Raw genomic sequence first — 11,308 nt, 5'->3', positions numbered from 1 at the left:
GACCCAAACAGGTAAAACTCCTGCGTTCCTGAGTGAAAACAAAGAGGGTTTCTTTTATAAGAGCTGAAATCTAAGAGGTCAAAGACTAACTAAACCACCACAGCCACACAAACACTATCAACATGAAATAATAAACTCTATATTGATTAACTTATATTACACGTGTTGCAACTGCAGGGAAAGTGATTCTCCCTCTGGTGGTACATTTGAGTAGTAACTGTCAGTTACATCAGCAGCCCAGTCTGCGTCACTGTGCTCGTAGCCCAAGTTTCTCATCGTCACATTTCCTGTAACACAATTCATTTTCAACTGAGCCTTTCAGATATCTGAGCAGATGTTTCACAGAAGTCCACTGCTCTTCTGTTGGCTCAGAAAAATACTGCGACAGTTTGCTGACAACAAAACTCAGGTGGGGTCTTGTACATGTAGTTAGATAGATCAGGCTGCCAGCTGCCTCTCTGGACTTTCTGACGTCACTCATCTTACTAAAGTGACTTCTCTAGCTTATACACCAACTTTCCGTCTGTGCTAGAGTCCACTTCATATCCTCTGGTTGCTCCATGAACATCTCATAGTCTATTGGGGCGTTCTGACGTCCATCTGATGCTAAATCAGGTTTTCCTGTGCTGCTTTTTGCATTAACACTCTGACACTCGTCAGGTCAGCAGTAGGAGAAAATGTCTCATCGTAGTCCAGGCCACTTTGTGACTCTACCCTTTAGCCACACTGATAGACAACATATTTACTAATGTCACAGACAACAATGCAATAAGTGGATTACTGATCAGTGATGTCAGTGAGCAGCTACCAGTGTTTACAGTGTGTGACAGTGACGACAAGAAGGAAAAGCAGGACATTAAACTGGAGCACAGACGAGTCAGGACAGAGGAGTCAATGAACGCTTTAAAACATGAATTACTAAACCAAAACTGGGAAATATTATAGAAAGAAGAAAACCTTGACAAAGCACATGAAGAGTATTCACATTGTTATCTGATAAAAACTGTCCAATAAAAGAAATCAATAAAAAACAGACATATTCAGACAGTCATGCAGTGGCGGCTGGTGAAAAATATTCTAGGCTGGGCTGTGTGTGCCAGAAGCTTTCGGTGACTGTCCCAATGAACCAAAAGACACCATTGTTTTAGGGATAAACAGTAATTATTTAATGGCCCTTTAGAAATCAACAGTTTGACAGATAATGACAATGATATGAGATGTATATTAGTGAATACTCTTAATACAAAATTAAAGTTCTTGTGTGTGTGTGTGTGTGTGTGTGTGTGTGTGTGTGTGTGTGTGTGCAGACCTTGGTGATGTGGGATGTTGCTGCTGCATCATCAGGTTCAGCTGATGAGGTAACAGTGTAGTAGTGGACTCTCCCGTAAACGTGTTGAACCTCGCGCTGCCGCCACCTGTGGCTCCTCTCATCACGGCAGCTCCGTCACAGACCTGGGCGATTAGTTTCCCCCGTTGTCCCTCAGGAAGAGTAGTTTTCTGTCGGAGGATGCTGTCTCATCGTGGCCTCGCAATGCCAGCTCACAAGCTCCACACAATTTCACACAATCAATGATCTTGGATAAAATGTGTGTGTTCATGTCCACCTCTTCATTGTGTTTTCTCACCGCAGTCCTGTGTCCTTCATCCAGCTAGCAGCTATGCTAGTCCCGCCTAGCACGGCTAGCTTGACAGCGTTGTTCATGTGAACCTTCGAGCATTCATGTTTTTTAATCGGCTCTGACAAAAGTTGTAGGTCTCTAGCTCCTGTTACAGTCCATGTAGTATCTGTCCCCGGCACTTTAAGAAGTAAACACGGGAAGCAGAATACTGCATTTGCAAAGCTACATCCAGTTAGCCGAGCCTTCCTGTCGCACCGATTCAGAGAGAGGCTCCTCTGGGACACTTTACCTTTCTCATGCGTCTGCTGTGTTAAACTCAGACCGGGCTTCTCAGGTCCAAGTTCTTTAACACGAAGTTTCCCCCTAAAGTTCTCCTTTCGAAAGGGTTCAGCAAGAGACACTTTACAGAGTCTGTGGGCAGCTGAAGCCCTGTGTGCTCTTGTTCTTGTCGACTTGACGCCGCCATCTCGATTTCAGACGCTTGTTTCTGGTTGCTAGGATACTTAACGGCAGCGTCCCAAGCTTATCGAATGTGACGACGCTAATTGGCTAAATGACCCGTTGCTATGTGTGTTTTTGTCCCAGCAACAGTCTGCCATTGGCTGAGCCGCTGCAGCGCTACATGGAGTCTAACTGGTCCAATAACGTATTTATTTACATGTAGAAAATATTCTGAGCTGATCCAATAAATATAACGGACTGTAAGAAATACATCTGAACTCTTTGATGTTTGTTCTGTAATAAATACATGTTTTGAGCGGTCGGCTCGTTGTCACTGGCGAGTAGACGTCCCTGTTGTTCAGAGATTCAGCTGTTTTGTTTTATGATGTTTGTTTTGTTATTAGTCTGAGTGAATCTCACTTTTCTCTTGTGTTGGAGCATTTTTGTGTTGACTTCCTGTGTGTGTGTGTTTTCTGCCTCACGTTCAGATGGTGTAGTTCCCTGGTTGACCAGCAGGTGGCGCTGTGTGGCTGCAGTGATCAGAGCTCATTCACTGTCTGTGCAGATCAGTAGATGTCTGTCTGAAGCAGCTGGAGAGGTTGGATCAATACAGTGACACTGATCACATGTGTCACTTGAACTGAGCAACACATCTTTGCTTCAGCAGAAATGAGTAATGAAGCATCAGAGAGCACAGCTGACACTTTATAGAGATGTTGGCTGTGTTTGGTTTTGAGGTTATTCTGGTGCCAGTGACGCGTCTGCTGCTGCAGAAACACGTCTCTGCTCTTAGTTGTGCTCAGCTCACACTGCTCACTCATCTCTGTCTCTGCCTCTGTTGACACAGGAAGCAGCACTGTGTCGTTTTGTAGAAGAAATTCAAACTCACAATTTTAATATTTACAATATTAATGAGGTAATAATACAAACTCAGAAATATGTATTATTTCCAAAAGTGAATAAAGAAGCTGTTCTCAGAGGAAAATAAGGTCCCAGAACACTGTATGAAGCTACAAAGGTGGCAGGGTCCGCCACATATAAACAAAGTAAAATAGTATAAACTGTTTTGTCCTTTAAGGTCAGTCTGTTTATTCAGTTATGAAAACAATTGATTGATTATTTCATTTGTTTTGGCAGAAGAAATGGTAACACTTTATAATAACGATCATTAGTAAGTCCTTTATAAGACATTAGTTAATGATGAACAAAACATTAATAAACCTTTGTAAATGAGTAGTTAATACTAAATTAACATATCACAAATATGTTGTAAGTCATCTGCAAATGACTTGTTAACCATGAAATATTCATGAACAAATCATTAGTAAATGATTACTTAATGATTTGTTGATATATTATGAATGAGTTGTGAGCCAAAGTGATTATAAGAAATTGTTAGTGCTGTTAACATGTCACAAATATGTTGTAAGTCATCTACCCCTGATTAGTTAATTATGAAATATTCATGAACTAATCATTAGTAAATGTTTACCTAATGATTTGTTATGTAATGAAAGAGGCCTGTTCTTCATCTTTTATGACTCGTGTAAATGTATTACTGAATCATCTATAAGTCATTTACAAGGGCTTTTGCATCCCCCTAATCTAAAGTGTAAACACATCACATGAGAATGTGTTCATATCATTTGTAGTTCTTTCTTACCTGTCACAAATTATATATGTAAGTTATTTACAAACTTTTCAGCAGCCCTCTAATCTTAAATTTCAACTTTTCATGTACAAAGGAGTAGCATACCATTTTAACTGTTCCTCGCCGGTTACAAAAAACAATCTACAGTCAAATGATGCTTAAACGTGACAAAAGATTTATTGCAAAAATGGAGTAACAAAACCACAAAAAACTGACCTTACATCACAATAAAAGTTGGAACACAGCAGCACTGAGTGAACACTTGCTGCCTGGTGTAAGGTTCACACACACCCATGTCAAACAAACATCCTGTCCTGTCCCACCTTTACTTTCTCTTCATTATGGGGAGAAGCTTTCCTTTCTTTTTTAAATGCTCAACCTCTGACAACAGCGCTGGGTCATTGCTTAAAGCATCTGAACACTTCATGATACAGATCTTTTGCCCTCTGGAGTGGCTGTGCAGGACTTCTTCATGCTTTGCCCGGGACACAACAGCTCTGCAATCACAGCACCACTGTGTTCCGGTCCACTCCGACAGCCGAGGAGGATCTCAAGCTCTTCCCTCTTCTGAACTCACGTAAGACCGTCTTGTATCTTTTCACAGCTGTGGAGTTAAAGCTACAATCGAAAAGAAAAACAAAACAATACATTAAGTTTTTAATTGTTTAAAAATGAACCAAAACCTGCAAATTCTTGTACTACTCTTCTCAGACAGGCATTTAGATAGCATGTGGTATTTTATGTTTTAACTTGTGTTATATGTCTATTTCCCCTTGTGTGTTTTATCTGTTGTTTATCTGCCAACCTGTCGACAACTGGACAGAAAGAGTGCGTGTTCATGTCCTCGCTGCTCTGTCTGTGTTCTCTCTATCGGGGCCTCCGCAATGAAACCCTGCAGGTGTCCGGTTCTCTGGGTCTTCTGGGCCTTTTCTCCCGTGAAGTCTGTGTCGGGCCTGTGTTTGCGCACAGAGTCTCTGCTTGTTGTCGGATTTCTTTCCACTTGGTGTCTGTGCGCTTTTCTGCGAGAGCATGAAGTCGCTACAGACTGGGCCAAAGCATCTGCCGCAACGAGGTCAACATTGGATCCGACATGAGCTTTGTTGCTCTAAATAAATATCCGGGAAACAACTTCTGTAGCGTCTCAAAACCCTCTGACATCATGTCCACAGCCCACTGACACTGGATCCAGCCTGTGTGCATGGCAGTGTATGTAGATGTCCTCGGCACCTCCTGTCTGAATTGTTCCTGCACCATTGTTACATCCTGACGTCACAGATGCTCCGTCGTAGCATTGACCGACACAGCGATGTATATCAACATCACACTGACTGAGTGTGTGTTTGCTGCTGGCTGGCAGAGAGTCTGCATCCAACACATCTGCAGCAGTGAAATGCAAAAGCTCCTCCTGCACTTCCCCGGACTCTGGCTGCAAATACCGCACACAACAGAAACCTGCTCCTTTCCACTTGTGTCTTTACTCTCATCCACCAAAACAGCGAAGCACTCGGCATCTCTCCCCTCATCACTCATCTTCTTTCTCATCAGTTCTGCCGTGACAGCAAATATCTCATTTGTTAAACAACATGAAAAACACTGTTCAAACACGACATTAAAGTATAAATATGAAGAAATCACAGACATTTGTACAGTTTTATTCACTAGTGCCAGTTGTAACTCAGTACATTTATTCAAACGCTGCTCAGAGTTCACATGAAGGTAAAATCAATCACACAGGTCCAGTTCATGTACACGACCGCACCGGACCCAACAATGACAAGTGACACATCATCCTGCACACTGAGGCGCATCGTCGTATCGTCCCACTGTGCTGATAATACTTCTGTTGTTGGACTTCAGCAGGGTCTTTAAACAGGGCTTGTATTGGAGTATTTAGTTTGCATTGAGATGTTGGCTCTATTACTCAAGTCAAAGAAGTCAGTGCTTCTTCCACCACTGCTGACTCTCAACATTTTAATGTGTTTTGGTTTCTGGATGATAAATCTGACAGAAACCAGAGTTCATTCAGTTTCTGTCCGTGTGATATATTTAAGACGTTTACAGGCAGAAATGTAAAGTGCTGGTCTGATGTCTGTCCGTCTGTTTGCCTTGAAAGGATGAAAATGAGTGAATAGATTATAAATACATGTAATAAATATGTTGGTTTTCATGTTGTCAGAGTTTTGTAAGAAGAAAGAAGCAGAGATGAGGCCAAATCACTTTGAAATGGAAACCCAGAGGAACCAAACAACAGAGAGGGTGAAGACCAACACAGCGCTGCAGGAAATGGCCTGAAAGAGTCGGGAGGGTCTGAGACGATGACCCTTCATCATCATCACAACAGGGACCAAAGCCTTTACCACACAAAAACACACTTTAACTGGCCGGAGACGTGAAGATGTTACAGATCTTAGAAACACATCCTAGAAGATGTAATGTGGTCCAGAAATGAGCTGATGGTGAAGAACATCTTCTAGTTCACCATCAGCTCAAATCTTCCATCTGATCCTCTGAGTTAGTCCCTTAAAATACTCACAAGTGATCAGCGGCTGTAAAAACACACTGGGTCCAAAAAGTATTGTGTGAATCTAAATTATTCTGTAAATATAAATTATTCTGTATAATCAGTCCTGAGAATTCACTAATGTTCCAGTTAATTATGGAGTGATTGTAACAGGTTTCTGATTTTTATAATGATTTGAAATCTGTCAACAGCAGCTGGAACTGAGAGGATGAAATGAAAAGAAGATGGAAATATAAGAATCGCTTGATTACACTTGTTTCGTCTTTTAAATATAATAATGAGAGACACTTCGAGCTTCAAGTCAAATATATAATGTGTTTACAGAAAGTCTGACCTGTGCTTTGAGTTTGTCCCACCTTAGTCTTCATGACTCACTGTGGCAGCTGTTTAATCAACATTACAGGTTTGTAACAACAGGAAACACTAAGTGATATTTAAACTGATGACTGGCTGTAGTTTTTGTGTTTGTAGCAGTTGTAGTAGAAATACTTAAATGTGAATGTTTGGCATCTGTAACAGGTGTCAGGTATCAAACCAAAACTCTGCTGTCGACACTATGAAGTAAAACAGCCTCCTTATTGGTTCAGATAACTGTTTTTGGCGCCACCCTCAGGCCAAACTGAACAACTGCAGTCATAAACAAGGGGCTCAAATCATTCAGAGGAGTAAAATGTGAAATACTTTGAAGACCAACATCAGAAACTTGAGCTGAACAGCAGCAAAAAGGAAGAGGCAGTAAATGTGGCTAATGGTCTTTGAGTTTGGTTTATTAAAGGGGCACTCTGTGCACTGCTCACACACACTGAGGGACACTTTAATCACACATCAGGTCTTAACGAATGAATTATTCGAGCTGGAAATCTTTACTGATGAACATTGTACGACGTGACAACGGTCAGTGGAAACCAGAAGCATCAACTCATCGAGGGCTGGATCCAAAATCAAAGTCAAACATTCAAATCACAGTCTGACCCAACTTGAGTGAGTTTCATCACAGCAACTCGTAGTGTGACTCCGTAGTGTGTATGGACCCCACAAGCCTGTACGGTGCTGGGCTGTGAGCACTGGTCCCTCTAGAGGACGTCGGGCCCTCATGGAGTCAGGAACCTGCACACCAGGAGCTGCTGGAGGTCATTTTGTGGGGCTCTGGCAGTGCTCCTCAGGTTCCTCCTCCAACAGAGGAGCAGCTACCGGTCCTGCTGCTGTTACATATTTTTACATGTGTGTATATACTGTACACTATTCAACCAGTTATCAGGCTGATTATCTGATCCAACATTCAACAGAATCAGTGTTTTATTCATCTGACTGCAGATAAAATAAATATATTTAAAATGCTCCTTCAGCTCTGATGGTATAAAGTCAGTATGAAGTAGCAGGAAATGGAAATACTCAAGTACAAGTACCTCAGAAGTAACAGTCCTGCATTCAGAAAGTTACTGCAGTAAAAGTACAAACAGAAAAACCATCAGGAGTAAATGTTCTCATGCAGGATGGTAACTTTCACAGTATTATGATTCTAATTATGATGTTATGAGAACTTAAAGTACTTTTAATTCATGAAGCCTGTTTTTCTGATGGTAAGTCCATAAAGTCTGACTCTGAATGCAGGACTTTGACTTTTAAATGAATATGTTTACATTATATTTCTTCTTTTACTTTAAAGGATTTGAATAATTCCTCCACAGTCGAGTTAATGTAGGAAAAACTTAACATCACCACTAAATTCACTTCCTTGTCTTTTAGTTGTGGATATCTCAGGAACATGAACAAATACATTTTCTACATAGAAAGATCTTTTTAGAGGGACAAATAAACATTGTAACTGTGGTGTGATGCTTTATAAATGAAGGAAAAACACTTTATTTATTGATCAGTTTTACACTGAAACATTGTACAAACTTCCAAACACATGATGCTGATATTCAGCCGACAGACGCTGGATGAGGCTGATAAACAGCTTCATCACATCAGTGCAGATTCAAACATCTGGACCAAAGAAAGTCATTACTGCTGTTGTGTCTGAGCGTGTAAGACAAAGACACTGTGAGTTCAAGTTGTCACTTTCAATAACCGCGTGTCTTTTTCAGCTAAAATCTTGTCTGGGGCACCAAAGTGGTCAGAACCGGCACCGTCAGTGAGACTTAGTGTCCCAGTTTGAGAAAAGGTGAGGACCCAAACACAGAAACACAAGGGAGGCAGGAGGATGAGGAACAAAAGCAAGCGTCATTAAACCAAAGCTGAACAATCCAAAAACAAGAGAAACCCCAAAAACCAAGAAGAGGAAATTCCAAAAATACAAAGTAGAAACTAAGAAAAAGCAAAAGTACAACTCAGGAAAAACAGGAGGAATAAAGCAGAGAAATAACAGCGGGAACAAAAAGCAGGAAACACACCACGGGGAGAAACGGGGAGACGCTGGAGGAAACAGGCTCAGGTGAAACACGGGAGGAAACGGACCATCTGACAAAGACCAGAGGAGCACAAAGACTACACACACACACTAACGAGGGGAGGAGCTGCAGGTGGAGGGAGGCGGGGAAAGGACAGGTGAGGGGAAGGAACGGAAAAACACCTGAAGGAGGGAAACCAGAACACTGGAGAACGGGCCGAAGACAACACAAGAGCAGAAAACACCTATAAAACACACATAATGACACAGAAACCACAGGACCGAGACACTTGGTATAAGAAAGGCAGGAAAAAAGAACAATACGCAGAAATATGATCCAGCAGTGATGAGAAAGATCCTTAAAGTGCAGACTTCAGCACTCTGACATCAACCTCCAAGATTCAGGATGAAGTGAAGATGAACAACAGTTGTGTCATTCAACAGTGAGCAGGTGAGACACAAAGAGAAACAGAGAGCCACAGACTTTACACTCGTTCACACTAGTTTAACCTGTGCACACTTTAAATGACTGTAGATTTACACAACGGATCAACAATATTGGATTTTGGCCTTTTAGGCGACGCTGATATATGCACATATTTTCCCACCTGACTGCAGAGAACATCAAGTCTCTGTTAACGAGTAATTAACTCATTATTGTGTCTGCTCCTGACGTGACGGCTGCTTGGCAGATGCAGCAGAGCAGTCCAGAGACACTGATGACACTCTGTCACATCCAGAGGAAATAGGGACGATGCTGGACTGGACAGTGGAGCTGATCTCAGAGCAGTTCACACTGCAGCACTGACATCATCTCCACGTGTTGTGATTGGTCCGTCAGTCACTGCTGGATGAAGCTCTCCTCTCCGCCCAGTCAGAGCCTCTCCACCCACCAGCTGATGGTGCTGCTTCAACCTCTCTGGATCATCAGGACACAGCTGATCCTCTCAACACCTCCACCTTTCTCTCACTCACTCTGACAGAGATCACGACCTCCAGCTGATGAGAGAAGCAGAGAGACAGCAGAAGTGATACATGAGTGTCTACAGAGACTCCCTCCATCAGCTGTCAGTCAGTGATATAAAGACCAGCAGGACTTCAGTCCTGTTCAGACCACAAGTGGAGCGGCTGTGTAGCGTAGCCAGCTTCCTTTCAGCTCATGTTAACGTGTTGGAGTGAAGCTCACAGACCTGCAGACACATCAAGTGTGTTTACTCTGCAGGTTTCACTCAAGCACACAGTGAAATAAACTGCTCAGAGTCCCTGAACGCATCATCACTGCAGAAACACTCTGATGATGATTCACTGCTGTTAAAAACCAGAGTCTCAGTCACACCTGAACATTTCATCTGCTTTAAATATTACAAACATGTAAATATGGAGTCTGTTGTAAAAACATCTGGATAAAACTAAAGACAGACGGACAGATAAATATTTGATGTTAAAGCTCCTACATGTTCACACAGAGACTGAACAGTCAACACCAGCTGTGGTTACTGGACTTCAGCAGAGGTTCTGGTCTGTGAGGAGACCACATGGTTACTAAATGTAACCGCGGTTCTCTGAAATAAGAGTCAGTGATGTGCAGGCTTCAGTCAGAGCGATCTGTACGGTGGCCCTGAAGGTCAAAACACAACCACACTTCAGATTATGGAAAAGGTGGGGCGGCGTTCTTGTTTGTTATTGGACAGAACCAGAGTCTCTGGTGACAGTTTGATGTTTTGTGGGATGTTGTTGTGTTTTGACCTTCAGGGCCACCGTAGACCTGAGAGCTGTGACAAAGATGGACTGATCAGTTGTTCAGTGTTGAAATGAGAGAACAAAGATTTGATGCTACAACAGTTTGATGGATGAGGACCGCTGTCTCTACACATCCTGTGATGCTGTCAGCTGTGATCCAGCTTTACTTCCTGTACACATGAACACAACAACAACAGTCGTCTTCACTTCAACTCAAACACACGATCACAACAAGCTTCTGGCTCCTCTGATTGGCTGACTGTTCCCCCTCTATCTCTTTCTGTCCAATCCTGAAGCCTGTCACCGTTCTCCTCTCATAGCTTCACTGAGGAAAGCAGGAAATGCTGGATCTTTACTTTGATACTGACTGTGTTTATTACAATACTGCTGAAACCAGCATGGACTGACTCCAACTCTCTACTGACCTCAGAGTCTCCAGTCGACAGTTTGGACTCTCCACAAGTTCAGACAGCAGCTTCACGTCTGAATCCTGCAGCTTGTTGAAGCTCAGCTCCAGCTCTCTCAGTTGGGAGGGGTTGGACTTCAGAGCTGAGGCCAGAGAAGCACAGCTGATCTCTGACAAACTGCATCTGTCCAATCTGAATAAAGAATAAATGATGAAACTTCACAATTTAAATATTCAGTCAGTATAAACGTCACAAAGCTTCATTAAAATGTTGTAAAAAGACGATTCTGAATATATTTGTTATTGTCTGATAGTTAAAATAGAGATTATTTCACTTTTCATTGTAGTACGTATTTTTCTCATCACTTTAAAAAACATCCTTGAACCGACACCTTACCGTGGTGGAGGGGTTTGAGTACCTGAATGATCCTAGGAGCTATGTTGTCCGGGGCTTAATGCCCCTGGTAGGGTCTCCCAAGGCAGACAGGTCCTAGGTGACAGGTCAGACTAAGAGCGGTTCCAGCCCCCTATGACTGAA

The 11,308-nt window shown here is 42.4% G+C and overlaps 1 long non-coding RNA gene across 1 annotated transcript; it reads right to left on the bottom strand.

Annotated features, from left to right (window-relative positions):
* Positions 1–7,958: 7,958 nt before the first annotated feature.
* Positions 7,959–11,283, bottom strand: LOC140992150 (uncharacterized). The gene is made up of 2 exons (XR_012178007.1): positions 10,790–11,283; positions 7,959–9,623 (listed from the first exon to the last, which is right to left on the bottom strand). It is a non-coding gene; the product is annotated as an uncharacterized lncRNA (long non-coding RNA).
* Between the last annotated feature and the right edge of the window lie 25 nt (positions 11,284–11,308).

Source organism: Pagrus major, chromosome 1 (assembly GCF_040436345.1).
Source record: "Pagrus major chromosome 1, Pma_NU_1.0".
Taxonomy (NCBI): domain Eukaryota; kingdom Metazoa; phylum Chordata; class Actinopteri; order Spariformes; family Sparidae; genus Pagrus; species Pagrus major.
This window is presented reverse-complemented; position numbering and strand designations above follow the sequence as displayed.